Genomic DNA, 17,769 nt, shown 5'->3' with positions numbered 1-17,769 from the left:
TAAATTAATAGTAAAACATTTCATTTTCATCACAACAGAGGTACACTTACTATCAATTTAACTGCTGTGTAAATATTGCCACCTGAGCAGACATGTCTTATTTTAGGAAGGTGGTGTGATTACAGAGGTGTGTTTGAACAGAGATACTTTTGACTCCCAGCTCTACCCAGTTTTTGTACTGGAGTTCAACCATCTAATTTTAGACTTAATTGAAATACCCCGGTTAACAACACAGTCTCTTTAAGATTCTTCTAATGGTCAGTGAAAAGTGATTTCAGATCTTTGCAAGGTGAGTCAGGAGTTTATTGGGTCAAATTGCCCACTAGAGGTGCAAATCTTTGTCTTCATCAATTAGGGAAATTCTATTTTAAGATAGTAACTGCCTGATACCTTTCTTTGATCATATGGCCAAGTCGCTTAGGTCTTCTTCTACAGATAAAATCCAGGAGAAATGCTCTACACTCTGTCAGAGGGGCTGAACAATCCTGTACAATTTGTGAAGGGGGTTAATCAAGATTTGGGGTGCTAGTGTTAAGTGTCCAGACAGTGAGACAGTACAGGGCACCCACCAGCAAGCAAGGCCCCAGAGTTAAACTAAAACAATACAGAAAGAAAGATCAAGCACTGATAGGGAAACTCCACTTCATCCCTTACATCTCTTTCCCTGCCTATCGTGTTGAATTATCAATAATAATTTATTGACCACTGCAAAACCTGTGAACAACATCTCAGACCTGGGTAGCTGTCTAAGAAACAAGTAATGTGAAATGGACTGGGACACAGACCCTCCATACCAGGTTTTTAAGAGCTTCTTTCAGGCTAAAATCCAGAGTTGTAAACTTTTCCTTTGATTAAGGCCTTCAGGCCTTCTTTCAGCTTTCAGTTTGCAGCTGAGGAGATGTCCTGTTCAAGTTCACTCAGGCATTCAGAGGGAACCTGAGTTTTCCTCTTCCTGATGAAATGTTAACCATCACAACTATATTCTGTAATACCTGAATGTACATGTTAGCCAAAATTTAGACAACTTGTATTGTGGTAGGAATCAGAAATATCATTCCATTTTTTGTTGGGATTTTTTTTGTGACCCTTTTTTATAGTAAACTAAATGTACCACCAACAAAAAAGTTTTGATACTCATTAACACAAAACTCATTTTAGTCTTCTGTCTAGGATATTTTTGGAGTTGTAGATTTTTAATTTAGGCCTCCCACAGCTGATGCGAGTACTGTGAACTTCTTCATGCATAAATTGATGTAGTCTGACCATATTCACTATGTTAGCTGAATTATATCTATAACTTGGCTTTAGTGCTGAGCAGCTCAGCTTTGTCAGGATTTATGTGTACATGCCTAGAAGCAGAAACAAGAAATAATATACTTTACTAATATGCAGGTATTTTAACTAGCCAACTTATAAAACTATTTATACTGGTAGTTATTAGGATGCCCAGGGATGCTAGTAGGGATCATGTGTGAGAAACATTTCTTAAAGGTATATGGTTTAAGGTTCAACAAACAGTCTTTTGTAGGTAAGCTTGTCTCTATGCTTCAGTCAGGACTTTACTGTAACTCTTATTTCCACAGTGCTAACTTGGAGGTAATAAGCTCCATACAGTGAACTTGCATCTACCTGTTACAGCTTACATAGCTGGTATTTTTAATATAAAATTACATGAAACATCAGTATATTTGTCCTTACAATCTTTTGATAAAGTACTAGCCAGTATTATTTATTTTATTTATAGAAAATGAAGTCAATCATGATGCTTCTCATATGAGAAGTGAGAATATGCAGCAATGATTTCCAAAAAACTAGGCCTTGATTTGTCCAGGTCAGATGACAACTGAGGACCTTTCACCTTGGAAGTGTTTTTCTCCTCCAGAAAACAGGGGCTTTGCAGGCAACAGAATATCCTACATGGATCTGGGGTATGGCTGGGCTCAGAAGCACTGCTAATCTAATAAGCGCCACTGAGACTAACATTTGACCAGTTCTTGTGGTAGAAATAAGGAATTACAACAGTATCTCAAATCCTGGCTAATTCAATTGAATGATTTTTCTCTATCACTTTTTAGGAGATGTAATTGTTGCAAGAAATTAAAAGTTTCCAGCAAAGAACATATGTTCTCAAATTAATTATGAGCAAGATATTTGTCAGAAGTTCTTATAATACTCTAACTGAAATAATGAAAAAAGGAAGTCATACTAAACCTTAAGTTTGGTAAAATGCAATGTTTCTTTTATCCTTATAATGGAACTACTATGAGATAAAGCTGTGGTTCATGATGAATCACTGTTTATCGAATTTAAAAGATTTTTTAGCAGTACAAGCAAGTTTCCAATTTTGAAATGACCTTATATGATGTACTTTTATTTTTCAATGTTTCATATGAAAAGTATTCTAGTCTTAAACTTTCTGTGTATTTTTTTAAATTGTCAACATATAAAATAGACCAAATATGACAATAGATTTCATGTACAAAGCTTTCTGTCTAAATGAGAATAATTTGAACCCCTGATAGCTGAGGAAACTCACACATTAAGAGTTCCGCAGATACACAAATTGGGTAAGTTATGAAAAACTATTTTCTATTAAGACCCAGCAAAAATTCAATAGGAGCACAGCAAACATATCACTGAATAATAACCACTTTGTCTCTTAATGAGTAGTGGTATGCTCTGTGCTTCACAATTTTGATGGCATTAGAAAAGATATTAAATATCATATTTTGTAAAAGAAATCAAATAAAACAAAAATAAAAACCAAAATAGGTTGCAAAAGTACTTTCTAAAAGTGTAACTCTTGTCTGTTCTGTCTTTTGATAGTTTATTTTGTTAGTCTCACCCAGCACCAAAGCATATCCTCTCTACTCCATATTTAATTTACTAAAAACAACAACATTAAACTTCTTTTGTTTTAGCACAAAGTTTGTTTATTTCTTTAGTCAGAAATTGCTTCCAGATGCTGGATGTGGCAAAATAGCATTCTCACACTCTCCTACAATAAAATTTGGATGAATTGCTGAAATATTTGGTATAATATTGGCAGTAAAACTCACTTGGTGTGAACCAGATTAGCTATTTCACTGCCATATAAGCAAAACAAACAAAGATAAATTATCAACTGCTGACACTCTTCACAAAGCATTGTACCTCTCCTTTCACTTGAATTATCTCAGTTTTTTCCATCTTAGATTTTAATTACTGGATTGACTTAAAACTTTGTCCTTCAGACTTAGGAGTCCCTTATCAGAGTTGGTTCTGTGTTTACTGTTTTACTGACTCTGATGAATACATCTTCTTCCATAATGAAGGAAATTAGCTGAACTCCAAGTTGTTCACATTACAGATAAGCAGATTTAGTAACCCTTCTTTATTTCCAGTTACTCAGATTTTTTTGGTAGCTTAGGCCAACACTATCCAATTTACAAGACATTCATTTCATAAGATGACACAGATTGTATTTGATTTAGTGCTTATCTTTCATTTTGAATAGCAGTGAGCAAATCTACGTCACTGATGAAAAGGAAAGCCTTCAGGTCAAATTCATTTCTGCTGCATATAGTAGCTACACCCAGAATTCAAATTGTACCCTGTTACTTTAGACAGACTAGATGGAGATTTCAGTATTTGTGGGACTGATGGGAAGAAATAATGCCATTGCTTCTACGAGCAATTGAGATTGTTTAACTTCTTGTTTGCAACATCTCTAATTGTATGTACTTTCTCATGGAATGTACTTTGGAAAAGAAAGAGTTTCAAGATCTCAGAATGAAATCTGAGGCACAAACTCTCACTTGATACAAGATGTATGTTTTAGATTGAGCACAAGAGAAAGTTTAGATCTTCCTCTGATTCAAATAACTTAATGTTTCACTTTTATTCCTTTATGTTTGTATTGAACAAGCAAAATGTCCTGGCTAAAATCCAAGTTTTGGGGTTTTTTTAATCAAGTGAAAGTAATTTTTAAAAATAAATCAATATTTTTTCATACTACTTTGATTCCATAAGTAATGGGGGAGAACTATTGGGGTATCAGCTGTACCGAAAGGGGAATTTCTGTAATGAACAGTGAAGGGAGAATAATAATATATTTTGAGATATGGAGAGATTTAACCAAAACTCACAGTTCAGTAACAAGTTACAGTGATTGAGGTTACAGGTTTTCCCCTCCTATTACTTTCTTCTTTTACCTTAAGTACCTGTTGGTTGGGTTTTATTTTTTCTCTAATCCAGGAATATTGCTTTTTACACTGCATGCTGTGGAAAATTTCTCTCCATCAAATTGTGCTTTAAAATTCAGCATTTAATTCCTCTTTTGTTCATAAAAGTACTAAATTCATAATATTACAGCCTCAGTTCCCTATTTCCTATGCTGTACCTTTTCCACTGGTTCAAGTTCAAAACAAAATCAAGCCAAATGGGCATGCTCAATAAAGTGGGGAGGTACACAGCATTTCAAATATCATAGTATATTGGTGTTTCTTACCCCATCCTAGGGCACATAAGTTGAAAAGGGGAGAATTTTATGTGTCTAGATTTGACAAACAAATAGAAATAAATTCTGCCAGGAAAATCTTGACATAATGGAATACCAGACAGGCTTCAAAACTAGGTAAATTCATTTGCAAGATCTTTTTGAGTACCCTGTGTTGTAAGTAGTGACTACACAAAAGACAACATGCAACAAATAAGGACAAAATAAGGACAAAATAAGGACAAATAAGGACACTGGCATAATTTCACTAAAATGAACTTTTGATATGAGGAAGGAAATCTATAGAGGACTCTAATGAAACCCAATCCACGGACAGTGATTTTATAATTAATGCATACTTTCTGCTTAGGATAAGGAAAGGCAACAAAAAGTTGAGGCTGAGTTAGTAATACAATATGTTTATTTAATAAATCCTTTAACAAGTTATTTATATCAGCCAATATATATTTCCATGACAACTTTGTGAACAAGTGAAATTAAGATTTCCCTTCTTCGAGTAGAAAGCTAAGGAATATCAGGTATGTTTGTGTTTTGCAGAGGCAAATTAGTTTTTATTCACCTGTTATCACCCTGTTTATATCTTGGCAGTGAAAGGTAATGGTTCAAATGTGGTGCATCACCAAAGAGCAGTATGTGGATGTATTGGTCAAATGAAGAATACTTCAGCCTCCAGGGCCTTGAGGAAAAGCCATTCAAGGAGCAGCTAAGGTCACTAGGTTTATTCAGCCTAGAGAAGAGGAAACTGAGGAGAGAGCTCATCACAATCTACTACTTCCTCACAAGGGGAAGTAGAGAGGTAGACACTGATCTTTGCGTCACCAGTGACAGGACCCAAGGGAATGGTCTGAAATTGTATCAGGGAAGGTTTAGGCTGGATATCAGGAAAAGATTTGTCACCCAGAGGGTCATTGACCACTGGAACAGGCTCCCCAGGGAAGTGGTCACAGCACCAAGCCTGACAGAGTTCAAGAAGCGTTTGGACAATGTTCTCTGTCACATGGTGTGACTCTTGGGGTCTCCTGTGCAGGGCCAGGAGCTGAACTCGATGATGCCTGTGGGTCCCTTCTATTCAGCACATTCTATGATTTTGTGATTCCACGATATCTATCATGACATAACTACTTATCAAAACATCTATGAAAGTGTTGTGTGGTTCTCTACTGTGTAAGACAGGAAAATACTTTCATGCAAGTCTGCTTTCCTGATATTGCTGCCAGAAGACTTTTTGAAACTTTTGGAGTTTTCTGGCAGGTTGACTTGTTATTGTAGTCTGGGTTGTGTTGTCTGTGTATGTGCGTGTGTGTGTGCCTGCGACTTTTTTCTGATGCACAAATTTATGTCACTGTTTCACGGATTAAAACCAAGTGCTACACAGTAATTCAAATAACATTTTCTTGATGTTTAGGGCTTTTATATTTCTAAGTGGAAGGTTTCTTACCAGCATAATTTTAGAAATACACATTAAGGAAAATTCCCCGTTACTCATAAGCATGATATCCAATTCTGAAATTGTCTACACTCATCCAGACTAGTGAAGCATGACAGTAATCCATCACTTGCAGAGATACTTATTTCCTCCTAAATACCAGATATATTTTATAGATAATTATTTGTGTTATTGTCATTGTCACAGTGAAATTAGTTTCTGTAAATATACAGAATGTAGCACCACAGAAATATTTAAATCAGATTTACAGAAACTTTGTACTTTATACACTTACCATCTCATGATGTGGAAAATAAAATGAAAAACCCCACAAACTCTGTCTCCTTCTCACCTTACTGATATTTTATATTTCTTTCTGTGTGCTTACGTATTTATAGATGTAAATATAATGCTTAAAATTTCATGGCTGGTACAAGACTGCCACCTACAGACTACACAAGAAAAATGTGTTTTAAAAAGAGCAATGTACTCATTTGTATACGGCTTTTAAAGCAAATTCTGACTTCTTCCCCGAGTGTTTTGCTAATCTCTCTTGTAGTCTCTAAGAAAGATTTTTGTACTTGATATTTACATTGGAATCGTTGTGTTTAGGGTTTTACTACACACAAATCCAAGAAGGCAAGCCTTAAATTCACCTTTCTCACAGGTTCATTTTATGCCTTCCTACATACTAAAGTTCTTCTTCAAAAAATGTCTTGAAATCCCATTTTTGTGCAATAGAAAAATTTTGGATATGAGTCACTGATTGCCACAATATATTAAAAATTAAACAAAATATTTAAAATTATAGAGCTAATCAAATAATGTGATGTTTCTTCTAGACATTTATGTTTAATCAAAAAGTACAGGTCTTTAGACATATATATCATAATTATTTTGCTTATAAAATAAGCATTTATGTACAATATCTGTATTTGAAAATTTTTTTTATTCAGTGAATACCCTTTGGGTTTGTCCATCATAAATCCAAACAGTCATTGATGCTTTCTATTTTTTTTTTTAATCACCACCACAAAACTCCCTCAGCTTGTATTTATGTTATTATATATTATTTTAATCTTATTCATTCATTTAAAAAACAGAAAGAAAAACAACCCGAACAACCTAACTGGCAGAGACTGAAACGTTGTAATTTATGGCTTAAACATCTTCATTAAGGACTTTTGCCTGTTATAGCAAAACTGTACAACAGAAGCTGAACACCACCACACACTGAGTGGGGCCCTGACTAAGGCCCTGCACTGCTCGTTGGTGGAGATAAGATAAAGTGACTCAGGTGTGGGCTGGGGGAGAACAATACGTCCACTGAAGGATCAAGGTTAGCGTCTTCAGGGTGGAGACCACAGGCCGGGAGCTATCAGCTGCCAGGCTCACACAGACCCTCGAACCAAAGGGTGGTGGAGAAGAGGTTTTAGACGTGTGTTGAAAAAGCCTCTGGTCAGAAGACCAGATGAAGGGGAGCAGTGAGACATCATTGGGACCCTTGGAAGTGTGATATGTTTCTAACAAACCCCTGTCACTTTCTTCCTGTCCCATGCACACTTCTTTTCTATTTCTTTCTTTCTTTTCTCTTTCTTTCTCTTTGCCACCTTTAATAAAATAAAATATCTCAAGTTTTGTTGGCACCAACATCTAACCTCGTTTGGTTTTAGTCAAATTTTGGGGTATATTTTGAAACTTTCTGGGTTCAAAAACTTAGTTTTCTTTGCTCTTCCATGTTTAAACATGTTCGTAATAACAATCAAAACCAGGGAATGGATAACCTGAATAAACTTGACCATTTCATTGGACCTTTGATTATATTTGATTGCAAAACTTCTGCTGGAGGCAATGAGAGCTTGGCATAAAAAATAGTGGCAAGTCTGTGCACAGTAATCAGCTACAAACTTCTAAGAGGAAATAATATTCTGTCCTAATAATAACTACATATAAGCTGAGTAATAATAAGTTCATCAACAATAGATTGTTTTGTGTTCTTATTTTTAATTATTAGAAAAAAAGAAAAATGTTGTGAGATGAATATTAATTTTTATGGCTGCTGTAATACATATGTTATGAAATGTACAAGGCATATTGGGAGAACTGAGTCTGTTCACCCTGAAGAAAAGAAGGCAAAGACAGACTCTAATTGCTTCCTTCCATTATCTGTGGTGAATTTTTAAAGAAAATGCAGCTAGACTCTTGGCTGTATTATACAATAAAAGAAAAGACATTTGGCACAACTTACAGGAAAGGATGTTCAAGGCAGAGAAAAATGGGGAGAAAAAAAACAATGAGGGTTGTGAAGCACTGGAAGAGGTGCATCAAAGGTTTTGCAGAGGTACTAAAATGTGACAGGACCTTTTACAATCTGATCTAACCTCAAAGCTGACCCTGATTTGAAAGCAATGACAGATTTCCAGAAGTATTAGGAATTTAGCAGCTTAAATTTTTCATAAACTTTAGGATTTTTGTGAACATTTTCCCATCAAATTTTCCCACTAAATTTATGTTGATTTCTGTGATGTTTGGATCAGGCAGTTACAGAGCAGATGCTAACGTACTTTGAACCTCACACCTGCGAGTATCAAGAATAAAGGAAAAGCGCAAACTCAGTGCTAAACAGAAATCCATTTTTGCCTTGTGGAGTTAATTAGCAATTGATTTAAACTAGCTGTAAATACATATTTGCTGTTAATGATTCTGAACAGTGTTCTTTAGGGATCAGGTGTGAAGATGTAAGTTTAAAAAAAACCTCAAAACTAAGAAAAGTGCCAACGCCCTTATTTTAGATTCTTCTGAACTCATACTTTGTATCTTTTAATGATAATATATTAGACACACAGGAAAACAAGTAAACAAAAGTAGGACCTAGAGTTATCTAAGTTCACAAAATGGCTTGTGACATCAATTTATATTGAAACTTAGTAGTAAACACTGTGGGTGAACTGACAAGTTTAAATGATCGTACCAAGTAAAAATACAAGAAATGTATTTGCTGCTAAGACATGCTTGCATAGGAATGTGCTTGCCTTCAAAATGGAATTACAACAAGAAAGCAGCTAAAACAAGACTGGAGCTTCCAAAATAGAGTGGGGTTTATTATATATATGCAAGGTACAAGGTGAATTAAAGACAACAGAGAGGCAGAAGACAAAAAAAGTCAATACAGTTTTCACCCTCAGAAAAGAGAGAAGCTACTGTGTTAAAGGCAACAAAAATATTTGAAGAGTCTTCTGTGTTTTGTTTAAATGCCACTCTACAGAAAAGGAAATTACCCTGTGAATCTCTTTTACTGCACAATAGGTTTATTTTTTAAAAAAATCAATGCTTTAGCAAGGCTTGACCAAGAAGTGTTGTGAGTAGGGAAGTGGGAGGCACAGGGGAATGTAACTGTGAGCTCATTGTTACTTCACAGGCCAGAAAGAGAATCCTGCAGAATGTCCAGCCTCTAGATTTCTAGCCACCATTTTTCCCAAAGGTGTGGAAAAACATGAAGTCTGCTCAAATAACACCTCTATAACAAATTTAATAACAAAACTAGAAAATTACTTGACTGACACTGCTATTTGTTTAGAATAGTTATTACACATAATTCAATTTTTGTAAAAGAAGCCAAACAGTTATGATTCTTTATTTCAAGTGCACGAATTTTGGTCACAGAAATATTTTCACAAAAAAAAAAAAAAGTGAAATTACTTTTTCTATCTTACTAACAAATTTGTAGTTCAGGCTGTTTGTAAACTAATGCTAACCAACATGACTTAAGTAGGCAGTATATACTGGATCTACATTGTTCAGATACAATCTGCTAAAATTAGGTGTATGCTGAATAGTCTGAGAGGATGTATAGATCTTTCCAACTATAAAATTCTTAGGGCATTATCTTGAATTATGTTAAGCAGTAGTGAGTATATGTTTCAAGTGCTTCAATTTGCTAAAATATATTAATATACAATTAAGGACTTGGAGGAATCTTAAAAATGGATGCTGAAGATAGGGCCTCATGCCATTTAGGTTTCAGCTCCCCTATATTGCCACTACTAAAGTCAATGCATCCATCAAAGAAATTCACATAATAGTTGTTGATGAAAGGAATCTCTGGGAATCATCTAATCCAACTGTCCTGATCAGAGCAGAGTCATCTGGAACAGGTCACTCAGGACAATGACAATGTCCAGTCAGGTTTCAAATATCTCCAAGGACTGGAACTCCTGTTGGAGCACTTTCAGAGTTTAAAAAAAAAGAAGGTTTTGTTTGAATTAAATTTTGGATTTTCCTGTATTACAAATTGGGCCCATTGTTGCTTGTCTCTCAGTGGGCACAACTGTGGAGCATCAAGTGCATCTTCTTTGCTACTTCCCATCAGGTATTTATATAGCTTACATGCTCCCTGAGCCTTTGTCAAGATCTCATTATTAAAATTCTTAGAGAGATGCCTCTGCCTGAATTAAGGTGCAAATGACATCATATGGCAAAGTTGATAACACATATTTTTATTTAACTGTACATAGCCACCACCCCTTGGATCCTCGACAAGACTTGATTGTTGCAATTTCAGTGTCTGTTGGTCAAAATGATGGTCACTTGTCTTGATCCATCAGGAGTGAGAGAAGCCCATGAAACAGAAAAATTCCACAAGTAATATACACTGAGGTTCAAGTGAAAACGTGCCCAGGTAGCTGGTGTGGGGCCGGGAGTTTCACACCAAATGATGTAATGCTTTGGATCACAGGACATTTCAGGAGTCTTTGACACCTTCTAAGATGTTGTAGCTGCCTATTAAGTCAGCACAGGTGAGTCAGTTATGCCCCATCCTGGCCCATCAGCAGGGATGGATATCTCGAGGCTACCAGGAGTGAATGTCCCGTTACTCCCAGAAAGGGGAGTTATCACCACTGAGTCACTAGAGTAAGGATGAAGAAATGGTAGGTGCCTCCCAAGATTTGCCTCTTTCCTTACCTTGTTCAACACCTGAGGCGCCAGGTGTGCTTGTCCTCTGTTTGAGCCATTGGCGCTCCAGTCTGCCTTCCAGTATCAGCTGTGGATACATTCTTCTCCCCAGCCCTGGAATAATTGGACAATAGTACCACCTTTTTCTTATCTCAAGCTCCCATCACAATACCAACTTCAGTTAGGCATATTCAGGAAGGGGTGGGCAGAAGAGCAGCTGCTTCTTTGAAGTTTGCTGCAGTGGACAAAGGGCCACCCAAGATAATGTTTATACCATTGACCACATCAGTCTCTCACAGCTCTCTCAGTCTTTTCTCACAGGAGAGGTATGCAAACCCTTATTCACTGTCATGCCCTTTGCCTAACTTCCTCCAGGATATCCATGTATCCAATATATGGGGTAGTCCAGGATTAGACCAAGTACTCCAGATGTGTCTCACCAGGTCAGAGTAGAGAGGAAGGATGCAGCCCAGAAGACTACTGGTCTTCTTTGCTGCAACAGCACATATTCCACAAAATCCAAGTTAATTTTGAACTGAAAAATATGTGGAAATGTCAACAAACCAAATTTCATTCCCCCCCTGCCAAAAATCTTATCCTATTGGCTGTTTCTATGCTGACAGATGTGCTACAGACTGTGATTTAGACTAAATTCATATCCTAAAAACTTTTGCACATAAGAACATGTCTGTAAGTATGTGGGTTATTTTGGATGTAGAAATTCAGTATCAATGAATATCATTATTATAGTTCAACTACTCTGAAAAACAACATAGAAGTGTACAAGGTCCATTCAGTTAAACCTATTTGCTTCGAGTGTAGTTCATCCTGCTGGAAGAACTGTCAAAAGTACTTTACACTATTTTAGTATCATTTAATCCAATAATGTAATTGGACTTTCTGTATTTAGGTACATTTTACCCTCTGAGAAAATATCTCTGCAATATACTTAGTAGAAATCTAATTTACAATAGAAATATTCAATTTAAATAATTGTTCCATGTGTAAGCAAATTTTGCATCAGTTTAAATTAATTACACGCACAATAAGATCTAAATTTTTAAATGAAGGAACTCTGATTCTGCCTAAATATTCTCAATTTGTATATAAATATGTTTCCTTCCACAAAACAAGAGTAAGCAAGTTGTGTCATGTTCTCCTAGTGTTGACCTCTTTTTGCTACTCTAATAAACTGCAGTGGAACTAATCTGAAGTAGATGTTCTATGGTAAAATAGAATAAAACAACATCTGCTATAGAAATATCCATCACTAGCCCCATATTCTCAAAGCCTTCTGCAAGCTGGTAATAAGGAGAAATAAATGACTTGGCTCTGACAATTTCTAGTTGTGCAGCCAGTGTGAAATACAGAGATTATAAAATGTTCCTCTGTCACATATTTTGGTGGTGATTGGACTATCTAGGGAAATATGGGATTTTATTCTTGGTACTTTAAGATAATAACAATAACTGTAAAACTAATATTGTTCTTTTCTATAATTGCTGCTATACATCATTTGGTGTGAGAAGCTCAGGAACAAATATGCACCACTTTGTTTCATTGTAGGCTTCTGGATAAAACTATCATATTATTACTGAGTCTTTATTACTTAAAAAATTATTCAAGGAAATCATATAATAATGATCGCTTACATTTGAAGACAGGCTTATGAAAATAAGATCATGTTAATAGTTTTATGCCTTACAGCAGTCTTTCTATCAACCCTTTGAACACAAAGGCACTGTACTGAAACTACCAGTATTGCCAGTGACATATACCCTGTAGTTAATATATTGAGGTAATGTAGTGCTTTGATGCCTTGCCTGGATCACTTGCATTCCACAATCGCTCTTGAAAAGTCAAAGGCAAGTTACACACAAATTTCAAAATTTAGGAAATTTTAACAAGTGATGCTTTATAGTGGTTTGGAAGCTATGGCTTCATTATACTCAATTTTCCCCACATTTATCACTTTGATGAAATTTGTCAGACCTTCTATTTACGCGAATTTGTAATTTTTTCTGAAGTGTTAGGTAAATTATTTCTCCCATTTTGAAAATAATGATTTTTTCCTGTTTCAATCCCCAGTGAAATAAAATCTTACTCATGTAGTGTAATATTTCTTCTTATCTTCATTAATGTTTCAAAACATCCAATTAAGGGTTAATGAGTGTTATTTTGTTGTGTGGGGAAAGATAAAATGTATATTTGAAGAAAATTAAAAAGAAACAGCAGAGCAGATTTATTTTGATGCAATTGTATCTCATGTGAAATTAATTAGATGACACTGCACACCTTGGTTTTTAAATTAAAAAAACCACCAAACAAACCAGTCACAACCATTTAAGTTGTGCATATATGTATATGCTATAAGGCCTTTTTTAACACATTGAGGCAAAATCCTCAAGCTCTAATAAAGCATTCAAGTCACTAAGAGGCAGCTAATGATTTATAACATCACAGACAGAACTCATCTGATCTAATATATGTATCTTCAGCTGAGCTATTCACTATTGGTTTCCAGTGTTTTACATGGAAACAAATAAGGCTTTGAAGGACAGGATTTACCCTAAGATTGGCATCTAAAATAATAAAGTCATAGAATGATTTGTACTGGAAGGGACCTTTAAAGGTCATACTGTGACCAGGGAATATAGAACAGAAAGAGGCAACAGGATAGTTGCCTGTAGATACATAACTACCTTTTGCTTCTGAATTTTTCAGTCACTATGTTAAAATTTGGCTCTAAAACTTCTACTGGATTTCATAACACTCTTGTTTCTAATACATATGATGGTAAAAATTAAGTAAATGGTCATAATAGGAGAGGTATTCACATTCTGCAGGTTGCAGCTGAATGGTGCAACCCCCAGTAGATAACACTGAAATACAAACCTTATACACTGATTTAGGTCAACTGTGAGGACTGAAAAGCACAAGAAATAAGAAGCTGCTTTGCAGCAGGAGTCTCACTTTAAAAGTAAGCCCATTTGGACTTATTTGGGAAATACATTAGATCTCTACGTCTTTATGCAATGGTGTGGTTATGGTGATAAATGGAAGCTGGGACAATCCTGTACTATTTCACTTATGTCTAATTTAATTCATTAAAATATAACTGAGAAGGTAGGTATATAGGCTCTTTCCTCTTTCTCCTCTGTAAAACTTTACAAACTTACAAAGTGCACATGAAATTACAGGAGCCATGCTACTATTCTGAGAATTTCCCTCTTTCTTTTGTCTAACAGCACAAGAGAAATTATCAAAATAAGGGCTGTCAAATTTTTCCATCCAAAACTCCTCAGTTACATTCAGCAGGTGTTGCAAAAGAAAACAAACATCCAGAAATAAAAGGACTATTACTATTTTCTCGTTTTGATCAAGAAAAAGAAGACTATTATATAAAGTGTTCATCGTCATCACACTAACATTTATATGAAAGTGATTTCCTCAGAGATTTTTTAACATGCATAGAAAAAAAAACCCAACAAAGTCAATAAACTACTGTTATCTCAATCTTTCAATGTTTTTTTGAAAATTAAAAAGACATGAATATGATTTTACAAGTGGCATTTGTGCTGGTATTTTTGTGTCAGTAAACAAAGCTGCATAGAAGGAGTCACTCCCATTTTGTCTTTGCAAGACTGCATTCATTTCTTTTTTCCTATGTGTGTGGGAAGGACAGAAGGAAGCCACTGCTTTTCAGAAGGACTGAGAAACAAAGGAGTTCAATGAATGAGCTGCTGGGGAGAAAAAAAGAAAAGATTTTAAAAAGGAGTGTCCAGCTTGTTTTTAAGCATGGCTGAAAATATCAAAATATGGCAGATACTTGATATCTGATGGAAAAGACAAAAATAATCAGAAGTGAAAAGAAAAAAAGAAAAAAAAACTTTTCTAATGAAATTTGTTTTTTCTTTTAATGAAATTTTGAGGTTTAATGCATTAACACTGTTGAATAGTCAACTAAATGTTAAACAGGTGGCCAGTATTAGAACTAAAATTCAACTTAGCTTCAGTTGTTGTGTTAGAAGTGATAGCCTTTTTATACTTGCAAATAAGAATCTCAGCATGAAAACAAATTTAGGAGAATGCCAGAAGAACACCACTCCAGGGTAAAACACTTCTTCTATTATGTCTAAAATAAAGCTGCCTTACTACAAATAGAGTAAGTGGGTTCAGTTAATTTGTTACCTACTTCTAAGGTGAATAGAGCTAACCTTAGCCTAACATTTATATCCTGTGATTGATTAAACTAATTTGATATCGTTCTGTAGTCAGTTCTAGAAGTGTGAGAACTGTAATACCTCTACAGCCTCTCAGCTATACCATTTCTTTTTATTTTCTTTGTAATCTTCTTCATGTGTTACTTACCATGATTACATTCCCTATAACATTATTCTTACACACTTTCTGCATACTCTGTAACGCTCTCCCCATGTAACTAAAACAAAATATATTTCTCCTAAAATGCTGTTATCTGGTAAATTCCCATCTCTTATCTGTCTTATACTTTTGATGACTTTAAAAAAACAAAATAAGTTATTAATTGGAATTTCAAGATAGAAGAGCTGCTTTGTTGTTTTACTGGGCTAAAAACTTCAGTCTAGAACTGAGTCAAATAACAAATTAGTGTACACGCATTTTATATGACTTCTCGGTTAAAGGAGATCAAGATACCTAAATACAGGAAGTGGTGAAAACAAGCTTACAATGTTCAAAAATGTATTGAATGTTTCTGTTCTCACCTTCAGCACTGAGATAAGTTAGGAGAAGAATAATGTAGAAAAGGAAAGTAATACATAACTTTGATTTACCAAGGAAAAATTAAACTGCACTTCAGTGCTGCTGCTGTGTAGTTCATTTCAGTATATTCCTAATGCTGATTTACCTAATACTAGCAAAAAATGTTTTGCCATGTTTCATGTTTTAAATTCTATCCTTTTACCTGGTGTTGTGCTGATGGTCTCTTGTCATTCTAAGCCATTTGAAATCAATCAAACCTGAAAATTTCTGGAAGAAATGTATAACTTGGTTGCTTTCAGTAACAAAGGATTGGATTATAATATTTATGAGTTTGTTTCCAGGCCTCTGGTTTTATACTACTTTCATATGTCCTGGATCAGACATAAAAATTGTAAATGTTATCACTGTCATTCAGTGTTGAATCTTCTCCCCAAAGACTCATCTTAAATCTGGAAGACACCAAAGACAAGACTCAAGATTAAGTTAATGGTTGTGAAACTGAAAAGTTTATAGCTGATATTACAGAGTACCTCTAAGGATGTTAAAGACAGCAATGTATTTAGCAGCATGTTCTGTTTAACTGGGATCTTGCTTGGTTAAGACAAGGTGGACTCAACTAAGCTAAGTCTGTGGTAACTCCCAGTTGCAAAGTTGTGATCTCAGCAGCATTCCAACAGGGCAGAGCTGTATAGGGTTGTATGGGGTCTAAGCACACAAGGCAGAGCCAGAGGCTGGCCACAGGGTCCATCCAAAACCATCAACAATACTAGGGGAGTCAGCATGGCCAGGTCTAGGTGAGTCCATGGAAGTCCAGTCAGGAGAAAAAGGAGACAGAAGGCAGGTACACCTACAGTGTAGCTTAGTACAGGGTATGGTTTGGTTAATTGATTAATTTTGGACAGTATGTCTTTAGGCTAGGCTGCATTCAGAGCCATTTTTATGTCTTCCCACATTACACATAACAGTACATAAAGATCACATCTGCAAAGGATAGTATGCTGTGCTGATTGAACAAAAAGGTTATGCTCTGATAACATATGAAGATTAACTATGTATTTGTGCCTGATCTGGAAGCAGTCAGGTTTAGTATGAAAGAGTGAAAAAAAGCCCTGCATAGATGGAGATTTCCCTACTTAAAATAAATTATCCTGAAATTAATGTAAATTTGGATTGTTAGAAGGTACTCAAAATAAATGTTATTCATATCTCAAAGGCATACTGTTCAAACAATTTTTCAACAAAGAGTTTAAGATAATTATTTTAGTGCATTTTGTCTTTACTTTAAGATCTAATGTCTCAACATGATTTTTAATATTAGAAATTCCTACATTCACCATACAGCCTATTTCTGTGCTACAGATAAAAAAATTCTGCAGTAAGTTCATTTTTCAGAATGCATAAATAATTCAGAGTAACTTGCTGATTGTCTTACCGTTTCTTTTTTCATGTTTTTTTTTCTTTTCTTTGTCCTTTTTATTTTCTTATTCTTCTGAAATAATCCACCATTGCTCATGTTTTTTGAGATTTGTTTGGTGTTTCATGTTGGGTTGGGTTTGGGGTTTTTTTTGCTTTTAATTGCATTTTGCAGGGGAAGTCTGCAATGGAGCATTTTGCTTTTCTACTTTCTCACAAATAAAATGTCTTATTTAAAAACTTGAGAAAATGAAAAAAATTCACATGGAAATAAAATAAAAAAAATTCTTCATCACAGAAGAAAAATGGTGAAGATATTAATACAGTGACATTTCAGAATCAACTAAGAATCAGCAAAGTACTCCATAGTTTTAAATTTTTCACCTTTCTTTTAATTGTAATAATAAGGGATTAAACACAGTATCTGAATTTGTCTTAAACCCTTAACTTCATGCTACTACTTTGCTTTGCTAAATAAACTCAAACTGCTACAGGTTACCAGATTTCATGCCATTTTCTGTATCTTTCTCTTCATTCAGAAGAGAGATAGATTTCTATGAAGAAACATATATCTATATATATAAATGTTATCTTGATCCTTAAACTCAGATATTACTTGTTCACCTCTTTGCACAATGGTGATATTTTACTGGTTTATTCCTACTATTCATTGAATCAGGGAATTCATCACATCACTCTTCTTCCTCACTGAAACCCATGATTCATTTGCTCTGAC

The sequence above is a fragment of the Coloeus monedula genome (assembly GCF_965178545.1).
Source record: "Coloeus monedula genome assembly, chromosome: 3".
In the NCBI taxonomy this organism is placed as follows: Eukaryota; Metazoa; Chordata; class Aves; order Passeriformes; family Corvidae; genus Coloeus; species Coloeus monedula.
Note: the sequence above shows the minus strand (reverse complement) of the source record.